Source organism: Solenopsis invicta, chromosome 2 (assembly GCF_016802725.1).
Source record: "Solenopsis invicta isolate M01_SB chromosome 2, UNIL_Sinv_3.0, whole genome shotgun sequence".
In the NCBI taxonomy this organism is placed as follows: domain Eukaryota; kingdom Metazoa; phylum Arthropoda; class Insecta; order Hymenoptera; family Formicidae; genus Solenopsis; species Solenopsis invicta.
This window is the reverse complement of record NC_052665.1, coordinates 5,931,159-5,954,044: the sequence shown is the minus strand read 5'-3', so window position 1 is coordinate 5,954,044 and position 22,886 is coordinate 5,931,159. Positions and strand designations below refer to the sequence as shown.

The 22,886-nt window shown below is 47.0% G+C and overlaps 1 pseudogene; it reads right to left on the bottom strand.

The window, feature by feature from the left end:
* Positions 1–130: 130 nt before the first annotated feature.
* LOC120360060 lies at positions 131–21,343 on the bottom strand (annotated as a pseudogene).
* Positions 21,344–22,886: the final 1,543 nt, after the last annotated feature.

Below are 22,886 nucleotides of genomic sequence, written 5' to 3'. Positions count from 1 at the left end.
CGCGCGCTCGCTCACGCAGAAAAGTCGTCTCGCTTCCTATATCTTTTCTTCACCTCCTGTCTCCGCGCGCGCGGCACACGCTGCTCCGTGCGTGTCCTCCACCTCCTCTTCCTCTTCCCTTCCTCGTCACGGTCACCCTGCACCGCGCGCGGCGCACTGTCTCACACGCGCACTGTCCACGTGCACTGTCACGCGGTACACCACGACACACCCGCGTAGAATCGCCCAAACTCACGTCTCTCCCTCCTCTCGTTTCGCCGCCTCTTCTTCGTGTCGCCGCTTCCGCTGCGATCTCTACGGGAAGGACGGAATGGAATGGGAATGTCATGGGAAACTTGCAATTAATCGCCCTCGAGAACGTGGACGAGAACGTCGTCGCCGCGCTGCTCGTCGACGCGGCGCCGGGAGAACGCACACGCGACTCGACGCGCGGCTACGAGAACGCGCATGCGCCCGCGGACCAAGTGGGGTGCGCGAGTTGTGCGACTGTCGCCGCGCGATCGCGACGCGGCCAAATTTCCGCGCGGTATTTCGGCGCGACCGATTCGAAGAGCGCTAAAGTCTTTCAGCCTTTTTCCTTTCCCTTCCTCTTCCTCCTCCTCCTCCTTTTATCTCTACTCCGTAACGCGTGATGCTTCCCCTAGTAAGAGACATCCGCTTCGAGTGCTCAACGATTTTCACTCACATACTTGTTTACTTATTCGCGCCTGTATTTATATGTATATAAATACCACTCCTACATTTCGCGTTACGTCCGAGTTCGTTGTTTATGTTATTACATCAGATTTATTTTTACCTAAATAAGCTTGCGAGCGTTCGGCAGCGTAAATTTGGATGCCGGCCACGGATGCCAAACAACTCTCTAATTACGAAGGGTTTCCTAGGTTAGTGCACACCTCGGTTACGCAATTCCCCCGCCCCCGAGTATTTCGAATCGCGCCACCGTTTATAATCGGCTCCGTTTTAACGAGCGAAACGGACGAGGTAACCGCGACACGCGTTGTTTAATCGAAGAGCGTTGCACCGACCAACATAAGTCGCGCATAGACGCGTCGTCATGCAGAAGACACACGCGCGACACGTGTTCCGCCGCGAATTCAGGATGTGTACGATCCGCGTGCGTTATTAATACCAAAGTACATACGCCGATATATGTATCTCGAGAAATGATATCCTCGCTCTCTCAACGTGCAACGAAACGGGTTTTCGGTCTAGCCTTAGCCATTTATATTAATTTCAGCGACTCGACGTAAAAAAAATATTTTAAGCATGTGTCGGCAGTTGGAAATTTTCCACGTTTCTGTCAAACAGATGTTGCGGGACGAGAGATTGCGAGATGAGCGTCAAAATTAAATCGCTGTAAAAATCAAGTTCAATAACATGATCGCGCTCCGCGAATCGATCGGCCTTTTTACGTCGTATCGCGTATTTCCCGACTCCCTTCGTCTCGGTCGGTCGAGAGACGCGCCGTCGCGCGTCGCCGTCGCCTTCGAGCAGCCGTTTTAACCGACTGACCCTATCGACGGCGGCGAGTGATTAGACTGAAGCGCAGTCGACTTCCGGTTCAGCTGTTCGCACAAAGATCCGCATGTTTCTCCGACCCGCGTGCCTCGCGCCACACAGTGTTTTGTTGCCCGTCGTTTGTTTCCGCTCGGTATGCCTCGTCCCGCTCTGAGTCACCCCCACTCTATCTCTCTCTCTCTCTCTCTGTTTCTCTCCCACTCTATCGCTCGCCGCCCCACCTAACCTCTCGTTCCACCGCTGGCGCTCAAAAGGTAGGCGCACCTCGTGCGCCCGAGAATTTCCTCATTGACCCGCGCGCTCCGTATTCCACCTGCGACTCGTCATCACCGTTATTAATATCGTTCCCCGTTGCCGCCGCGCGGACCTCGTTATCGTTCCCACGGCGAGAATCGCGCTACCGTCGTCACCTCCGTTTTCATCGCCGTCGCTGATGGTCGCGTACGCCGGTCGTCCTCCCTCTCCCTCCGCCGCGAAATTGGGCAGCCGCGTTAACGACCGGTGGATTTACGCCCAACAGCCGCGTATTAACGATTAATGATTACGATTAAGTTATTTGCAATCATGATTAATAAACAGCTAAGGCCTAAATAGTCATTGTGACTTTTGCGTAACAAAGCAGGTGAATCCACGATTACAATCGGATCGCTGATTTAACGTGACATTAAAAGACATGGTCAGACTACTGCGGTAACATCTTGCGTTTGTTGATTAACAAGAAATTGTGAATCACAAGACCTTTACGTCTGAATCGCTATTAATTCCTACGTTTCACGCGACATTAATTTTAATAAATTCGTTTCGATTACATACAAGGATAGTGTTTCAAATATTTCATTGTATATCGTTACGTGTTGCGATGATATTTAACGTTGCGATACTATTGTTTATACGAATCGAGTCATTTCATATTTCACACTCAAACGAGAGGAGAGACAAAGAGAGAGAGAGAGAGAGAGAGAGAGAAAAAAATTAAAATATTCCTCCCAAAAAAAAGACATACGTGGAAGGATCGGAAAAAAGCTCAAGGAGAAAAACGCTCTCTCGATCTCGTCCGACAAGATCACAACGAATGGTCCTCAGCCCCTCCTTCCTCCCCCTTTTACGCGGCCAGACGCGACTCCCCCCGATACCCTTCGCGTGCCGCCGCTTCCTCGTTTGCTTCTTCTCGTCGTCGTTCCCATCCGAGACGTCGAGTGTCGACCCCGATGACCGAGAAATCCCTCTCTTTCGACAACAGCGGTGACCAAGGCAATCCTCCTGCGAAACAAAATATATCTCTCATTAAGGAATGTCTTGATAGCATCGATTGACTTATAATTAAAGAATTAATTAAATATTCCAGGAATTGAAATCATCTAATTTCACTTTATTTAAATTTAAATTTTTATTACAGAAGCCTGAAATTATTCCGATTTCCTAATTCTTGAAATTTCTTTCTTTTTTTTTTTTTTTTTTTTTAGAAAAAGTCGCGTATTACAAGTATTATTCTTATTAGCTATGCTAATAAGAAAATATAAAAATAAATTGCTTGAAAATAAAAATAAATGTGAGCGTTTGAACGCAATGACGCACGTTGCGAGAATCGATTGACGAAAATTTAAGAAGATTCGTTTTCGGTCAATCATGAGATGAGTATTAGAATGATGCTTCTATCGATCTATTCAGTCAGCGCTTTTTTTCTCGGATAATGATAAAAACTAATTACTTTAGAGATTCGACGGTGAGCACGATACGCGGTCACGCGATAACGAAACACTTGTAACTTCACAGAATATTCTATGTTTCGGTCTCTCTATTTTCCGCGTAATCGACGGCAATTACGATTCGTATATTTTCATGTTAACTATATATAAGGATGAATTAACACGCAAATGAGTGATCGAACGTGTACTGGTACAGTGAACAAAAAAAAAAAAAAACAAAGATGCTCGTTGTTAGCATCGATTTGGTATTTACACACTCATTATCCGTGAGGTTGATAGACGACTAAAAATATCAGATGGCAGAAAGAAATTACGGTTGCGTTATAAGTTTAGGATAAGTGTCCGATAATGGCTGATTATTGCCCCGCGCCATTAGGCACGGTTTATAAATTCAAACACTCTATAATATATAGAAACGGTAATGGTGATACATAACGTAAAGTATACGTAAAATATACACAATAAGATGACAGAGACGATGATGGCATATACCGAAATGTTACGTAATATTATTCGGGCGTGGAAAATACTTGGCAGTTTTACATAGCCTCTAAGAATTTTATGTCTCCTATATCTCTTCAATAATATATATATATATATATATATATATATATATATATTCTGTAAGCATATATAAGATGCCAGAATCACATCCAACGCTTTGAGTAACTTTGAGTAAAATGAGAGGTTTCCGTGAGAAACTCTAATAATAAAGACGTTGAAAGAGTGGCCCCGTCATCATTTGGAATTTCTCGCGTGGAAGTATGAATTATCTTTACGATAAACTAAATTTGCAAAGCTCGGACGATCGAGGATCGGCGTGCACCGTGCCGCGCCGCGCCGCGTTCGTTACGTCCGACGACGTAAAGAAACGTATAATGTATTTCGCAGGAAATCCGCAGCAGCCGACGGAGATACGGCAATTACGGTTGGGATACGTGTACCAAGCACGCAATGGGGGCGATCGATCGTTCCTCGCGCAATGGGAAATACTGCGGGAGAAAGCATCTGACACGCGTTCGCGAATTGCGCCGCCGGTGTCGTGTCGAAGGGACCTGGGTCGATTCGTCGGGTTGAATACGCGACAATAGTAAAAATGGCAAATATCAGCTGTGCGGGACAGCCTCTAGCTCCCTCGCGATCGATCCTTTCATTATGCGGCGCAAAACAACGACAACACTGGCGCCTGGCTACGATCGTCGAGAGTATTTATTTTCAAACGCTCGCCCGAAGATGATAACTTTGCCTTGAAAGTTAAAAATCTATCACGTTAAGAAGAAAGTTTCAAGAAAAATTCATTATGATGAAATAAATTATAAGAGAGAGAGAGAGAGAGAGAGAGAGAGAGAGAGAGAGATCAAAATTTTGCGTTTTAATTCCAACATCCAGAAATAATAATCGCCATCGTTCGCAGTCGTTCTCATTTGTTTCAAACAACAGCACGAATGGTATACTTAACATATTATCAGTTGAAAAAAAATTTACGTTGTAGCACGGAGAAATTTTCACTGATGAGGAAATTCATGACCATGGAAATTAGTTGAGAAATCATCGCGTGAGCGCAACACGAATGCGAGGACTTGTGTGTGACGATCTCTCGATAGCGTTAATCATTAATAGCGCGATCGAAAGTTTTCTCGAGATCTACTCACACGCTCCGTGTCATTACGGGCTCTCGCATGGTAGAAGCTGAGTCATCGCGTATAGTACACACTAATGGTCGTCCACCTTGAGGCTTCCTTTAGGGTACCTCACTCCCCCACCTTCGTCGTCACGAGTGCTACGTGATCGGTCTCTCGTGATGCTTGTCGCGCCAACTTCTGAGAGATGGTAGGCAAAAAACAATATGACGCAAGAATTCGGTCTTCAGCGCAACTTCGCGACACTCGCGAGAACGTTGCGTCTGAACGAGCAATATTCTGATTTAAAGGGTACCATGCGCGCGAATAGAACGGGCTATCGATGTTACTTTCTCCGGAAACGTCGATAAACTTATGTAATATTTAGGAATTGTCGTAGGTTCATTAAAAAATCACAAAAATTTATATAGAAAATAATTTAGCAAGTTGTTTATATTTAACGCAGAGACATCTGTGCGCTTTCTCTACTCGATACTATCTTCCAAGTGCCCATATATAAATAATATCAAAGGCACAATATATATAAATAACTAATATAAATTAGTGTGCGTATTTCAACTAACCATTTATTTTACAGCGGTCGAAGGTAAAGTACGATCGCTAAGAATACTCGGTATCGAAGACGAGGTGTATCGAGAAGGCGAAGCGTACTTCAATAATACGCGTTTCACATATAAGTGGTGCGCTAGGTGTACGTGTGTACGTGTGTACGTGTGTGTCGAGCGCACACACACAGCCGAGCGCAAAGACTCTTTCGCAGTGACGCAGCCGGACTGGAGGACATCTTATTGGCCGGCTAACGTAAACACGCGTATAAGCACACCCCTTGTCCCCTTACATCATAGAGTCGAGATATCTCTTCCGATCCGCGTCCCCTCCCCTCCTCTCTGGTCCACCACCCTTCCGACCCCTCGCCCTGACGCTCGCAGCCGCCGTACCCACTCCCGCCCTCGCATCTAGCTTCACCCATTCACCGTCGGTGCGCAGCGTCTCGCATCTCTTTCACCCCACTCCGATCCGCGACCGCGCTCTTCCTCCCTCTCACGCTCACCCGCCCCACCGACTCCTCGCCCGCAATCATTCTCAAGCCCGAGAACCCGGCGGCGAGGAATACTCTGCAACGTGCGGCGGCTCTCCTCCCTATGCGCTCTGTACAAACAACTCGCCACACGCATGCGAGTTCCACTTCACGACAGTGCCACGCGGAGAAAGAGAGAAAGAGCTCATTCCGTACAATGACGATGATGATGACAAAGATAAAAAAAAAAACAAAAAAAAACGGTTATCGCGCCAGCCGCGAGTTATCCTTGACACACACACACGCCTGACGTGGTGATCCATCTAGCCCTCTTGTGAAAGTCCTATGATTCCGGTATCTGGGATGGATCCAAAACGCGCGGCGAGGAAAGATGAGTCTGCGAATCGCGTGCATGCGAGAGTCGACGAGAAACGTTATACCAAAGTTTCCAAGTTTCTTTTCTTCGTAAAGAGATATTAAAGAGATATGTACCTCGGGCTTACTCCCCGATAAAAATAAGCCAAGTATCGATGTTAAAAATACTCGGTATAAACAAGCTATCGATCGACTTAAGGAAGTATCGTGGCGTTTCTGCCTACGCGTATACAACAGCGTCCGTCTTTCGCGCATTGTGCCCGGGTATTTATACCCAGGCTTGATTAAAGAATTCAAGGGAGCTAAAAATTAAAAAAAAAAAAAAGAAAGAAAGAAATAAAAAAAGCGCGACCCAGCGACTGCCGATTCGCGGAAATCGAGTCGGCTTAGCAGGGGGAAACGTACTCGAGCATTCCGCCATACATCCTTGACAGGAGCCTTGACTTTTCGGCGAAGCGGAGCGCGAGCGCGTTGGCGGATTTCGTAAGCGAAAGCCGTATGCTCGCTCGCTCGCTCGCCCCTCCTCTCCTCTCCTCGTCGCGCGCGAGATATCTCCACGCTCGCTCCTCTTGCATCTCTTTGCTACGAGCGCGCGTATGTACACTTTCGCCCGACTACTCTTTTTTTACCGGACGATATCGATTGTAGCGCGTGAGCGCGCGCGCATGGACAGCGCGACGGCGAAAGTAGAGGCGATTCTGTATCCAGGCGAAGCGCCGCGCACCAACCTCGCTTGATATAACAATGAAAACCGTCGGCCCTTCCCACGTATATGGGAAGCTCATCTTGTGAATTTTCCCTCTTTAATTCACCGTCGCGACTGCAGTCACGATTTCCTACGTCGAACATTCGTCACTCTGTCTACGCCCCAACTATCGTTCTACAGCGTATGAGTAATGATGCGAGGAGCGATAAAAAAAAGTGCGAGAATTCAAAAATTGTCATAATGTTAAAGTATTAGAAAAACTGGGCGCAAAATTATGTCACCTGTTATAGCGTTACGTTATCGTCATTATTGGTAAAGTAATAGAGATTCCATGTTACCCTCTTTATTATTAATCGAATTAAAACGTTCATGAATGTTTAACACACATTTCGTTAAAAATAAAAGAAAAACTAATATAAAGGTAAAAATAATATTTTTACAAACTTCGAACTTTGAGAGGCGGCTAAGGTGTAGCAAGTTGCGAATTGTTGCGCAATGTTGCATTCTACGAAATGCAAGCTAACTTTCAGATCGGTTCCAAGCACCGAGAATTCGACGTCTTATTTCTCAATTTCGTGGAACGCGTAAAACGCCACTTAGACATTGCCGATTTATACGAATCGTTCGCCGCGTTCAGAGGGACGAGATATATTTAGAAACGTTGCGTCGTATAAAACATCCGCGGCTGGAGGGAAAGTTCAGAAACGCCATGTCAAAGGATATTTTCGGATCGTTATAGCGAGCATCGTGTATATCGCGCGCGCGACGATTTACGCTTCGGTTGAAAATGACGACGAGGACGACGAGGACGACGACGACGAAGACGAAGACGAAGACGAAGACGAAGACGAAGACGACGACGAAGACGACGACGAAGACGACGACGACCAAGACGCCGGTCGCGCTTAGTGGTATCGACTTTCTCAAAGCTCGAGCTCGTGGTAGAGACGACGCGGTAAATCTCGCGGGGAAAGCGACCGTAGGAAAAATTAAAGGTACCGTTCTCGCGTATTACCAGGGTGGGAGCGCGCGGTGCGGTGCGGATGCGGACGGGGCGGCTAGAGGGGAAGAGACGACGTAAAAAAAAGCGGGACGCGCTCTTGCGCTACTTTAAACCCGGAACGGGCGATTTTTGCCGCCACTACCGCTGCCGCCCGTCGCCGTCGCCGCCGCTGCCGCTGACGCCGCGCAAGATACCTCTCGCCGTTATCGATTAAAACGCCCCACCTGCTGGAGGTTATAAAAACCGAAAGGGCCGTTCCGCTTGCGTACTTTACTCTTACTGCACGCGTGTCCGCGACTGTGCCCGTGTGTGCGATTCGATCCCCGTAAATCAGCAGCGCTGGTCGGTCGGTTGGTCGGTTGGTTGGTTGGTTGGTTGGTTGGTGACCTCGCGCGACGACTCCGACACACGACCAGCAATTATTCATTCCGCGAGCTTCCGAATCTTGTTACGTCTCGGATATGACAGCGATATTCTACCTCGCGACTCCGCCGCCATCCCCCTCCCCCTCCTCTCTCTCTCTCCGCGCTCCGCCAGTCGACTGACATTCAATTTTAACCGGTTATAATCTGACATTCGTAGAATCGCGTAGAATCCTATATTGGCTCTATTATTAAACTTTTGCCAAACGACTACGGCCACGAAAACGGATATTCAGATTTACTTCACCGCCGAGAAGACGTTGTCGACTATTCCATTTCCAAAATCAGTCTTTTCCGAGGAAGACGAAAAAGTCACGCGCGCAGAAATCCTATTTCGCATTACGGGCCTTCTTCTCGCGAAGAGAATAAACGTTTCGTATTGATACTGACGTTATCCTGTGCGCCGAACCGCGGCCGCAGCGATTGCATACGAACGACGACGGGAACGTTCAATTCGACCACGGCCGGCGCTCGCTGATGCGCCAAGTCAAAATAAACGATGTTCTGCAGTCTTCATTGCCACCGCCGCCACCACCACCGCCGCCGCCACCGCCGCCGCCGCCGCCGCGCCTTGCCGCTCGCAGAAGCGACGGGAACCGCCACGCTGCGCCGCGCCGCGCCGCGCTACTCTGGTGCAACGCCCCGCCCAGCGCGATTCTCATCTTCTTTTTCCTCTTTAATCCTCAACGGGCATTGTCAAAGTTTAGCCCACTTTAGACGATTCATAAGTCGCGACGGACTCTCGGACGAGATATTTGCTATCCTGCATACATGTACCTTAATTATTCCGATGTTTAACGCATTGGACGACCAATGAAATTATCCGCGCGCACAGATGTAAGAGGCAGAAGCTAGCATACGTTTCGAAAGATAAATGATGGTTTTGAAAAGTTCACAGGGACGAATTCCGCGACACCGAGTCACATCCGTTCGCAGATTTTGACGGAGAATAATAAGCTGGCATTTTAACGAGAGCGGCGCGCGTAACGGCGAGCGGGAAAAACCGCTTGCTGTGCTCGGCCAACTTTGTATATCCGCGCGGGCGTGCTTTTCGCGGCTTCGTGGTTCACGCTGTCGCGCGTAAACGGCGCTTTTTAGAAAGTACCACGTCCCCCTCGTCGCCAAATATATTTCAACCGGGGTTATTATTATCTCGCGAAACCCAGAACGGTCGATAGCTCTCCCGTCGACGTCCTCGTCGTCGTCGTGGCCGTGTCGTCGTGACTCAAAGTCGAGCCGAGCCGAGAGCAGTCGAATCGAACCGAGTCGAACTGAACTGAATCCGAAGAGAACGCGCGAGGTCGTGTCAACTCTTGGACGTGTGAAAAAGGCGATCGCCTCGGGGCGCGTCGCGCGATAAAGATGTAAGGCCCGGGAAGTCGCTACGCGGTCCGTCGCCGCAACGTTAATTCGCACGTGACCATTTCGCGCGTTTGCGACGCGCTCGAGTCACGACTTTTTCAACATGGCGTTGTGCTGTCGATAATATTGTTCAGAGTTAATCGTACGAGGATGAATAAGAGAGATGCATTATAATATCGTTAATAATATAAAAAAAAGGGATCAGAAAGAAAAACCGACGTGTTCTCCTCGCAAAAATTTCGATACAACATTAAAATTGAAGCCTTTTAAATATAAATGAGATTTATTAAAAGATCTGCCCTATTTAAAATAATATTTATTGCGATTGTAATATTTAATGTGCACTACTAGATCAGTCCAGCGTTTGTTTTGTCGCCGACCATCATCGAGTGTTCCATCGTGTTTCAAACAGCCATCAAAGAAGACGTAACGATATATAAATATCCGATCGCGCGTCGTATCGCGACCTAACGTCACGTTAACACTCATTAAGGAAAAATAAGACCATTAACACTCGCGCGCGTCCCTGAGTCGATCAATGTCGCGTGCATACGAATGAATTTGTACAGTTGCAACGTCTAATATCAGACGAGGCGTTAACTAAATAGAATCAAATTTTTTTTTATCCAATCGTTTACGAATTGCGTAAGAAAACGGCCGCTTTTAAATGCAATATTTCGTCGACTGAACGCGAATGCATTTTATTACACAAGAGTAATTTTCATTATAATAAAATTTTAATGTTATCATTTAATCATTTTTATGTTAATATATTATCATTTCTGCACGTAGAAAAAAATTTGTATTGTACTAATTAAAATTAAAAGTTATAATGGGAATAGATGAAAAGCGCTCCGTCTCTTTCCCCCGTTTTATTCCGCTAATTTTTTACGAGTCGTCTCGGAGTTGAATTTTTATAAAATCCGGTCGTGTCGCACATTGCGAATAACGTTAGCATTCGTTATCGCGCTTGTATCCGGCAAGAGCGAGAAATATCGGACGCGATATCGATTTCAGGCGACGCGACGTCGTCGTCGTCGTCGTCGTCGTCGTCGTCGCGTCGTGGCGGTTCTGAATAAGTCAACGAACTATAGCCTTCACTTCGATAGGCCGTGTTGTTATTTTCGAACAAGCTTACTTCCGGTACATTTTCCAAACCAGTCTCCCGGTTTACGTCGCGAAATAAGATGATCGGCGGCAGCGCGGCGCGGTGCGACAGGGATATTTACGAAACGTCGTCTCTCGCATACCGCTCGACCGCTCAGCTGCTCCGCTGTGCCGCCGCTGGATGGGACGTTCGACGCTTCCTCGAGAACGTAACGGAACGACTGAACGTTTCAATGAAATCAATTAACGTAGAAACGACGATAACAGTCTAAGTAACGTGACGGACAAATATACGGTACGTTACTTCGAGGTCGCATTAGAAGGTTAATCTTGCATGAGTAATATGGGCTGTAATGGAACCCAAGTTAATGAACTCGTCATTACTCGTTGACAGCGTCAGCACTAATATTATATACGTGACCTACCGTTCTTTAACAAAACGTGTTGAAACGCACGAGCGAGAGCATTGGGATATTCAGCGAATATTGGAATAAAAAACAAAAAAGAAAAAGTTTACAAAAAAAAAATCATTATTCCAAATCTTTTTAATGTCGGTATTTTCAGTATATCGGTATTATTCCGGTATTATTCATTTTAATGTCGCGTGAATGAAAGGGTTAAGAAGCAGCAGAATAGACTTGCCGAGAGGAGCTGTCGGTCGGCGCGTCTGCGACTGACATAAAAGAATTCAATTCGCAACAAACAGAATGGGACTCGTAATGAAGGACGTTGCGATTCCACGCAATACCGTCGCTTACATCACCGCCGCTCTAACTCGTTAACAAATAATTTTGCGCGGCCCGGATTCTGCAAAAAGCACGAACGAGGAATTAGAGCCTATCTACCAAAATCGGCGGTGGAACTCTCGGCGCCTCGGTGCGAGAGGCGAGATTATAATAAATGCGAGAGACGCTCCCTGTAGAAAGATCTCGAGTTGTTGCAAACTCGACTTGACAAATTAATATTCTCGATGCAATTTAAAGCGAATGTCGAATAGAACTTTCGTGTGACGTTCAACTATCTTTCGAGGCCAACTATACGTTAGCCTGGAAAGATAACGAGTTGAAAGGAAATGACCGAATTTACAAAACTGTTGACAATATTTAATTGCATATATCACTTTTTTATTTCGCATATTTATTAATTTTCAAAATCAGACATTAATTTACCGGTTTCCACGGAATTCCGGCTTCGCGACAGGCTTAACATGTACACCACCAGATCGATGACTGTATGCGTACGGCAGCACAGAGCTCTCTATAGACGGTACCACAAGTGCTTGCCCGTGCGTGCGCTCGATGCATTCGTGTGTGTGTGTGTGTGTGTGTGTGTGTGTGTGTGTGTGTGTGTGCGCGCGCGCGCGCGTGTGCGTGCGCGTGTGTGCAGTAAGCGCGCGAACGTGCTCGTACATGGAACGGGGCCAAACTAGTCGGCCGCATTTGAAGAAAACCCGACTCGAGTTGAGCGATAATCCGTCGGGTTTTCTTCGTTCGCAGATGCCGCGCTGGGTTTTCCGTACGTACGAGAGCGACGAGAAAAACTAGTTTTCATTCGAGAACACCTGTCCCTTTTGGACAAGACGCCTCTTGCCCTCCCCCCTCCCTCCTTTTGCCTTCTCCATTTCGTTGAAAAACTCACGCAAGATTCACTCCCTGGTCGATACTTGACGAATCTCAACTATCGGAGAAAAATTCACGAGACGTAGTAACAACGTGATCGTGACGTGTGATAATTTCGACTCGACTTTGATCTCGGGGAAAACGAGCGACGCACTAGGCGCGTTAAAACAACGTTAAATTTTCGCTTGGTCGAGAAATACGAAATGAAACCCGAGAAAAGATTTCGACGCTTGGCCTGTTTTTTTTTCTCGCGATACTTTTGCGAAAAATTGATATACACGTTCGCAAAGTAGCGATCGGCGCCATCGCTAATTGCGACAGCTCCGATTATTTGCCAAAACTCGAACAACGTTTGTTATCCACCGATACGCGCGCGCGTGCGTGTGTGTGTGTGTGTGTGAGTAAATTTTTTAAAGCTCAATACCATCTGAGTCACGCATATGACGACGCAAAAGTCTGATAAACGAGAACGTCACATCTTCCGACATAAATTTTTCGTCGAGCAGGAAATCGCTAATGGCTTGGCTTCAGAATAAAGTAACGTCGCAAAGTGGCAAGTTCGACGAGATCGATGCGAATCTACGCAAATGCGAATTTACTACCGCGAAATTATACTTCCAAATCCACCGACGTTACGTTACACAACGAACCAATCGAGTCCGCGTGATTCGCGAGCTTTAGAAAAATATTTATTCCTCGTCGCGGGTAAACTAAAATTATTGTACAATTATTATTTTTAATATATAAAGATAATATAATCCAAGTAAATTATGTAAAATGTTAAATGTGATAATGAGACGTTATAATGTCGCGAAAAATAATTATACATAAAAGTGTATATAACTCACATATATTATTGGTGTGTATTAAATAAATAGTTAGCTAACCTTCTCTTATCGTCGAATTGCAAATATGATCGTGTATTCCGCGAAAAATTGTTCGTTTCAGCGAAATGCCGTAATGCTTTTGGGCGTTGCAATGTTGCCGAGTTCCCTTTCTCTCTCCCTCTCTTTCTCTCTCGAACAGAAGATACAGGCACAGGTAGATCTGGCAACGAGGGAAGAAACGCCGTTGCCTGGCCGTGCTCGGTTTTCATGACACGCGTAGCTTTAACCCTTTCCGAGACTCTCCTGGTATACATCCAGCGAGAGAATTTCAGAATATTTGTCATTTTCTGAGACGCGCGTATCGTCAATTTTCATTTACAAAATAATATCTCTCCGATGTGAACTTTGTCAATAGCACGCTCCGAAAAAAAAAATATATATATATATCGCCACCATACATAATCCGCATGTACTTTTTGTATTTATTTCACATCTCGTTTATGTTTTGTAACAAAAGCTTTCAAGAAGCGACTATTGTGCAAATAATTCTATTGAAAAATTGCAGTCCTGCGGTTACGGCACTTTCGTTTGGTGTTTTCCGTGCGATATATTGATGGTATAAATGTACTTTCATGAGAATGTATTTTATTTTAATTATTATTCAAAACAAAAATGTGGAAGAGAAAAAGGAAGAGAGAGAGAGAGAGAAAGAGAGGAGAAGTGATCGCGTTGTTCAGTAGCATCGGAATTTCAAGTCGATACAATTTCAGCGAGTTTATTTCCCGATAAAATATTGTACAAGCGCGTGGAAAAAATAATGGAGCCACATAACGATTGACGCAAGGTCAATTTCGTCTTATCTGCAACCATCGAAAATTAAAGTCACCGAAATTATAATGGTTGTTGGTTCTGACCGAAAACGCATGCAAACGAGAGCGATGGGAAGTTATTTGTCCTTTCGGGACAGAAAAAAGACGAGCGCAGATAGATAGAGGTGTGCGTGTCATTACGCGACAACACGAATTACATAATTATTCTCCTATCGAAAGGCTAGGCCTGACACGAGAGAAAAAGAGAGAGAGAGAGAGAGAGAGAAAAGAGCAAAGCGGGGAAGAGCAGAGATTAAACGAAATTTATACGTACGATAAAACCGATAGTTTGCTAACGCGGCATCTCTCCGTAATGACGCGTGCATGTGAGACCTTGCGAAATATCCTCCGACTTGCGATAGCGTCGCACATGGTTAATGAACATTTGCGCGATATCGACAATGTACGCTTTTCATACGAGAATTTATAACTTTGGGAATCGAAGACGCGAAAAATCGCGTTTGCCTACATTATTTCGGGGAGTCGCGGCGACAAATGTACGGAATCCAAGAGGTTACGCTCAAAGCCGTATCCACGCGTACACACGAAACGTCTGTGATTCTACAAATTACAAAAAAGAAATTCCACAACTTGGCCTCTGCGCGATCTTACACAATTATACGCCGGCAATCGCGTGCAAATGGCTGAAATAACACGAGCGAAGCAAGTAACGCTGTAAATACAAAACAAAAGTCGCTGTTGAAACTTGGGTGTTTACCGTATTCGAAAGCGCGACATGGTAAAAAGTCTAATAATTCGCTCGCGACATACACAATTTCTTGCGGCGCAAACCGAAAAAGTTTTCGATCGAGTCGGGCCAAGACAAGCGCGTGACGTTTCCACGTAAGATCGACAGTCGCGCGCGCGTTGTTTTGCTGCTCGATTCAAGTACGTGGCAGATAACCGATAAGGTACTTACTCGCGCGTCCGTCGCGCGGGCTTACATAACGGTGGGCGTGTGTTCGAAATTAAATGCTTAGAGTATTCTCGGGACGATTACGCATGAATTCTTTACTATTTATCTTTCTCCAGATAGCGAGCGTGTACTTTTGTGTAGCGCGAGATAGCCAAATGAATAGCGAAGATCCGTGAAAAGCCGACTCTCCATATGCGTCGCTACAAAGCGTTACTGAACGTTACGGTTCCATGTAAAAGGAAAAGGATTTAGGCAAGGGCTTAACGTGACGTAACGAAACGAGAGATGTATTAAATTGTATTGTGAATAGTTAAGTGTTTAACTGAAAGCAAAAAAAAAAAAGGACAAAGCTTTGGGAAAAATAAAATTATTAAAAAAATTATGGATTACGGTAAATATGGCTAGGCATATTTATTCGTTGGAATAAGATTTCCTCGTTCGTCGCTGAATGACTAATAATTAAAGGAATAATCCCGTTTCGATGTTATATAACTGACTTTGCAACAACTTTTATCATAGGAGATACGTCTACGCACTATTAAATATTCAAAAATCTGGATATCGTAAGGTACTCGCGGACATTCGACGCATTATTCAGAGATATCGTAAAACTAGAGCTTTCCTAATAGAGCACGAGAGCCACACGGAGGCCAAGAATGTATCGCGCGCGCGGCGGCGGCGGCGGTGGCGGCGGCGGCCATCTCGTAAGGTCGTTTCAAGCGCTGGCCAACGTATACAGGGTGTATCAAATGTCGCGCACTTTCTCTCGGCCTAGCGGACGCTAAAGGCCAGACCGAGTAGAATGTCGATTGCTTCAATGTCGAGTCATCCATTAGCATACGCGGAGAACGACGAGACGTTTAAAAGCCTGAACATAATAATATCACTGAAATAAATTATGATTCGAGAAAGAAATGATTTTGACGAAAATCGTAGGATTAATAAGGGAACTGTGAATGATTGTAACCGTTTATAACGTTTTGATGGTAGCGTTTTCAACCGATTGCAATAAACTCCCCCCCCCCCCGCCTCCAGTGTTACGTAAACAAAAATTTGCCAATGAAAAAAAATATATTCTCCCATAACGAACAGCTCCAAATACGTGAATTTGTTTTTAAAATATGTGAAATATCACCGTTCGTTCGGAAAGCTCTCGTGATTCTTTTTTTAAGTTGGGTTTTTCAAAGTTCCTAGATTATTTAAAATAAATCTCTATAGTATCTTAGCCGATAAAAAAGTCAATACCGAGTATTAAAAATGCGCGCGAGCGATGAATTTCAACCGAGAATTTTTATTAAGCAAAAATCTATTCGCCAAAAAATATATTCATCGAGCTAAAATAGATGCGGATGAGAATACGCTTTCGATTAAACAACATTTTCAAACGTAACATCCCGCGCTACGACGAAGACGCGATTTATCTTTCGTCGCTGACGGCGACGATTCGACGACGGGCAGTATCGACTTCCTCGCCTAACGATTCGATAAGATAGAACACTGCGAGACTGTAGCATCGCTCGTTATAAACGTCGAAATTTGCGCGTACAAAGTAATATCGGCGAAACCATCGTCCGAGACCATCGTCTCTTCTCTCCCTCCCAACTCAAGAATTTGCGACTCGCAACTTTGTGAGGAACACGAAATTCAACGCGTGTCTGCTGATATGCGTCACGGAAACCTAGCCTTCTTTAATTTGCGACGAAACAATAAATTAATTAGGTATGTCGACGATTAAATTGAACTCTCGTTAAGATAAGGCCACGATGAAAATTAACCGGCAAGGTCTCCATTTCCAACCGCACTTTCTCCACGTTTCGTTACATTTTCCTCCCTTTTTTTTTCATTTCCCTCGAATAACAAGCGTATGTTCACATTAGCTTCATTTTCAGCGAAGCTGCAAATATAAAAAGAAAACTACGACCGAACATAGGGCATAGATCTAAAAGAAACACGATAACTGTTTGCAAAACTCCTATTCACTTTAGGTACTTAACACTTTTTACGTTTAAAATCAAGTATCGCACTTGTGCTCGGAATAGAGGGGAGAAGAGAAAGAGCACATGGAAAGAAGATGATAAAATATGGCTAAAAGATATAAGCTTGCGCTATATGGTAATAAAATACACGAAAAAAAAACTCTTGGGACAAGAGCAAAGTGTGTCAAATACAGGCACCAAAATCATTGATAATTTGTACTGTATCGGCTGACCCGCGCGCAATTGTTTTTGACTCGCGCCACTTTCACTTTCGAAGCACCGAATAATGAACCACAAGCCGAAATAACGAATGATTGATAACGGTGGACTGTATAATGAGTGGTTCGTAAGGAACAATGCGATCGAATCAATGTCGTAAAAGCGCGAGCCGTACGACGACTCGTATATGTGCTTGGCAGTGTACGAACGCCAGCGTTTTAAATTAGTAACAGCGTGCAAGAAAATCATAAGCAATCGGCGGCCTGTCCGTGCGAGTTATGAAAGATCAGCAGCCGTGCTGCAACGCGCGATGGAACAGCAGAAAACCGTCACAACTCCACAACTCGCGCACTTGTCAGATATCAAAAATTAAAGTTCAAATTAACAGAAACGATCGCACGCCGTAATATGGAGGGAAACGGAGGAGAAAGGAAAAACCGTCAACTGCCATCTGCATCGTTCTAATGATCGTTTCACTGATATTCTTAGAAAACTAAGACGAAACGAATTTGGAAATTTGGGGTCAGACACAACACGATTTCGAAATACGATTTAAATTTAAACGACGAAAAGTTCCATTCGGTTTTTACGGCTTAGAGAATTCATTAACATTGAGAAAACACATAACGAAACTTGGACTATCGTCTGTGACCTTGCAGACCTTGATCGAATCGTGCAACTTGATCTTTCGGCAAGTCTTTTCGGAGTTACGACATTTTTCTGATCGTCACTTTCGCGTATCGTCACTCGCATTGTTTAGCAAATATAATTTAATGCACTCGGTACTCGTCGCACGAAAAAATCACAATGAGGCTGCACCGACAAGTTCATCAACTTGACACGAGACTCAAAACTACGAGCACGGCTAATATCCGACATTGATCACGAAGCAACAGGGGGGAATTAATAAGACGGGAAAAATCGGAGGAACGCTTAGCACAGACTTGCAGTGTCGAGTTAAGATTCGTTGTATCCTTCTGGAAATTTTGCACATATTTTGTCACTTGCTTCGAAAGCAAACGATTGAAAGACAGTGTTACGCGAAATTGAGCACCAAAAGTAAAAAAGTAAAGTTGGAGATTTAGGACGCGCCCGTAGCTCTCGATTGCGACGAGCTGTGTCATACGTACAATGTACAAAAGTTGGTTCTTTCATCAATCTTTTAAATCAATAAATTTAGCACATTTAAATGTCTCTGCATAGACACAGTTTCATTCAGAAGGTCAGTATTTCCAGGGTGGATACATGGGAATCTTGAGCGTCGCTGGAGCGACGCGTGCCGTCGCTCGGGCGACGGAGGAGCGCCGCTTCCGGCGCGCCGATTTCGCGGTTTCCAAGTTTCCACGAATCCAGGAGAGAAGCGAGGATACGAGGCAGATAGCGCAGAGCGACAGCAATCAGCCTCATTATCGCGTTTCCACGAAGGAGAGTCGTTTCTTTCCCTCTAAAACGAATCTTTTGAATGATTCTTTTCCCCTAATCACACAGAGGAAACACAGTACCGTTCTTTCAGTCAGAGAGAAGTCAACTCCCGCTGGTTCGGTCCTCTCCTCGCTTCCCCGCTGGATCCGTACATCCGAGGGATACCATAAAACGCATGATATACGTACGTAGCGTCGGTCGGTCTCGGCCTTCCTCTCCTCTCGCTATCTTCAAGTTCACACGCGGAGCGGCCGCCACGCCGAGATATCTCCTATTAATAGGCCCGTTATTTTCGGGGCTCTCGAAACGCGGCGGCGGCGGCGGCGGCGGCGGTGGCGGTGGCGGTGGCGGCGACGTCGACGTCGACGTCGACGACGACGATACCCCGCGCCACTGCTAGTCCCCCGGGGACTCCTCGGACACAAAGATGCGACAACGGAAGACCGTAAGATCGGGCCACCGCGTCGGTCACACGCGGTACTTCACTGAGAACACAGAGAGCGGCGGCGACGACGACGACGACGACGATGATGATGATGATGATGGTGATGATAATGATGATGATGATGCTGTTGATGACTTCGTCGACGGGACGAGGACACGCAGACGACGGGCGGACGAGCGGCGGGCACACAACCACGATGGGGTTCGGTACAAGAGCGCGGGGCCGAACACGGGGGTGAAGGGGCACCGGCACCAGCTTGCTCGACGATGCATCACGTCGGAGGAACGGGACACGGGCGTGATAGCGTGCACTCGGTCGGTAATCGCGACACCTTTGCGCGCATCAGCGCGAGTTGCAATAAACACGCACAACGTGTGCGTGCACCGATGCACCGATCGACATAGAATTCGAGATCGACCGGAGGAACGGGAGAACCAGAACGAACGAACGACGGACGAACGGGTGGTCGAGAGAGCGAACGAGCGAACCAAGAAACGGAGCACGTACGATAAGGATTAGAATATGAACACGCGAACGTGCACACGAATGTGATCGAGGCAAACGCGGTCACATACTGCGGCGCGACGCAACGCGACACGACGCGAAACGGCGCATAGCGTCGCGGCGTTCTCCAAAGACGACGCGTTAGAAAAACGCGTTGTTTCACTGTATATTATTTCACTGAACGACGGCACTGTATGGCTCTTCTCGTATATACGCTTTTTTTTGGGTAGTTTTGTACTTCAGACACAGGTGCGGCCAGAGGCAACACGTTTCACGTTGTCGTCATCGTCGGCGACGACGTCGTCGTCGTCGTAACGAGAGGCCGCTCCTCTTTTTCTTCCTTTCCTCTTAATCCTTATCCCGCTTTATCCTGAACGGAGAATAAACGGGATATAACATAGTGAGCGGGAGAGAGAAAGAGAGAACGCGGGAGTGAGAAAGAAGAGAGAGCAGATTAGGTGGAGAACGAGAGAGAGAGAGAGAGAGAGAGAGAGAGAGAGAGAGAGAGAACGTATTCGTGGCGTGTAGTTCACGTTGCGTATGTATGTGTACGTGTGTGTGGGTGCGTGGATATGCGTGAGAAAGAAAATGAGAGATTACGCACACTCGCGTGATTGCCTAAAAGAGAGAGAATGAGAACCGGAGAAACGAGAGAACGAGTGAGAAAACATATCGTTGAGAGAGATGGAGTGCACGCGAAAAAGAGAGAGAGAGAGAAAGAGGGAAAGCCAATGGTTGGGCGCGAGAGAGAAAGAGAGAAAAACGGATAAATGCAAGGACAAAGAGAAACGAAGAAGAAGAAAAAGAAGCGATACACTTGACAAAAAGAGCACAAAGTTGAGACGAACGTTTCGGGAGAGCCGCTCTCCTCTCTAATAGATCCTCCAGCTTAATTTCGTCGTGGAGAAGCTGTTACGAGACGATCGGATGCTTCTCCCGCGCACTTGTCGCGAGAACGACGACGACAACGACGACGACGACGACACGAAGATGACGACGGCGACAACGAATATCCCTCGTCGCTCCTATCCTCCGCACACATTAATCTCTCCGAGAGAAGTTTACCCGCGCGCGCGGCGGCGAGCTATTCCCTCGGTACAACGTATTCCCTGGCGTAAGGCCGTTCGCCAGCAGCACCAGTATTAGCAACGAGCAACAACAGCCACGGCGACGACGACGACGACGACGACGACGGCTGCGGCTGTGGCTGCGGCTGCGACGGCGGTGGCGGTGGTGGCGGCGGCGGCGACAACGCGAGCAACAACGGCCACCGCGATTAAAAAACACTCGCGTTCTCGCGCACTCGCGACCCGACGACACGGTGTCTCGCTGCTGCGGCACGAAAATCGGCGCGGCCGGTCCACACGGCGTTTTCAGGGCCGCCAGGTTAACGTCACGAAATCCACCGCACACAACCATAGATCCAAACGGCGGACGGACGGACGTAAGGACGGACGGGCAGGCTGGCAGGCAAGCAAGGCGGAATCACGGGTGAGGCGGCGGGCGCGGGGACGATGGAGGGCGTTCGGGGCGGGCAGCGGCCGCGGGGTGAGGGTAACGGGCCGCCGCGCGGACGCGGTGCGGGGAGGGGACGCGAGAGCGAGGGGAGGAGCGGCCGGACGAGAGAGCAGCACCGGCGCGCAGCGCAGCGGTCGCAAGGGGAACCGCGCGCGCGGCGACTGTATTGTAGGGAGCGGCAGGCGGCGGAGGGGGGGATTCCCGAGAACGACGCGAGTGAGCGAGCGAGCGAACGAACGAACGCCAAACGAACGACGTAGCAGCGTCGCGCGCGCGCGCGCGCAGAGGGGAGGAACGAACGGGGTGGCGGGGAGGGGCTGTACTAGCTCAGGCCCGGCTCTCGCGGCTGGCGCCGCAAAGGCCACCATCGGCGTTTCTCTCTCTCTCTCACTCACTCACTCACTCTCTCTCTCTCTCTCTCTCTCTCTCTCTCTCTCTCTCTCTCTCTCTCTCTCTCTCTCTCTTCGTCTCACTGATTTTCACTCGACTCGTTATGGCGAGTCTTCGCCCCGCGGATCATCGATCTCACCTGACGACGTTTCTTCGTTTTGTAACACGATCGAATCCTACTGCAAACGCACGTACGCATGACGCATAGACCGTAATTCCTCTATATCGCTCGCTGTTTTGCTTCGGCGGCGGCAGCGGAGGCAGCCACGAGCAAAGCGCTCCGCTACATCCTGAAAGATTCCCGACTTAAAGCGGATGGATCGAAACGCGTCGGAGCCCGCCGAGAGAGCGATGTGCGTCGTGCGTCTGGTTCAAACTTGTTTCGGGATGCGTACATTCGAGGAATCGATATGTCGTGGAAAGAAATGTACGGAGGAGCTGCCTCGATTTTGACCATCCCGAAGGCTTGCGAAAACCGCGCAAAATCGCGCTATTTGTCAAAATTCTGTTGACGGCAGCGTACCTATCCTTTGACTTGTACTTTCACTCGAGCTTCCATTTTCTGTTATTTTCGGTCCGCCGAACGCGCTCCTTCTTCTCGCATGTAACAAAACGTAACAAAAGGGACCGCTCTCACGTCCAGAGACTTGAATCTTGATTTCCATGTCGCGCGTGCACACGAGAGATGAAAGAGAGAGAGAGAGAGAGAGAGAGAGATTGATTCTCGTCCGTTTTATTCAATTTTCATGCGGCTGTTGTCCGTGTATGGCACGGCGACGCGCTTTGCACTCAAAAGAAGAATCATTGGTTGATGTATCGCGAATTTTATCGGTCGCCAGACACGTCTAACAATCACGGAACGGACGATCCGTGCGAATAATGTGCCGAGAAAGCGACATGTTCGTTGCAAACGAGACTCTGCTCCAGCTCCGCTGTCTCTTTCATAAACGCGACAAACTCAACTACGTTTTCCTTTTCCTACGACAAAATTAAAATGACACGATAATAAAGTTTTCTACGTAACTTTTTTTGTTTCGCGATATGTCCTATATTTGTATAAAAAATATAGTCAAGCGTGATGTTGATAAACTTTTTTAATGAGCTATCTATTTCTGAAGTACGTAAAAACTTTTGAACGCTTTAAACCTAATGAGTCTAGACGAGCATTAGATAAATGTACCGTAGGTTATTTCGACATTCGACGAATAAATATTCGCCTTGGAGGCTGGACGCACTTGAATTTCGACGGGAATCACGTGCAACACGATGCTCCGACGTAAATGAGATGGAATCCACGAAATTCGGGGAGGGAAAGGGGACA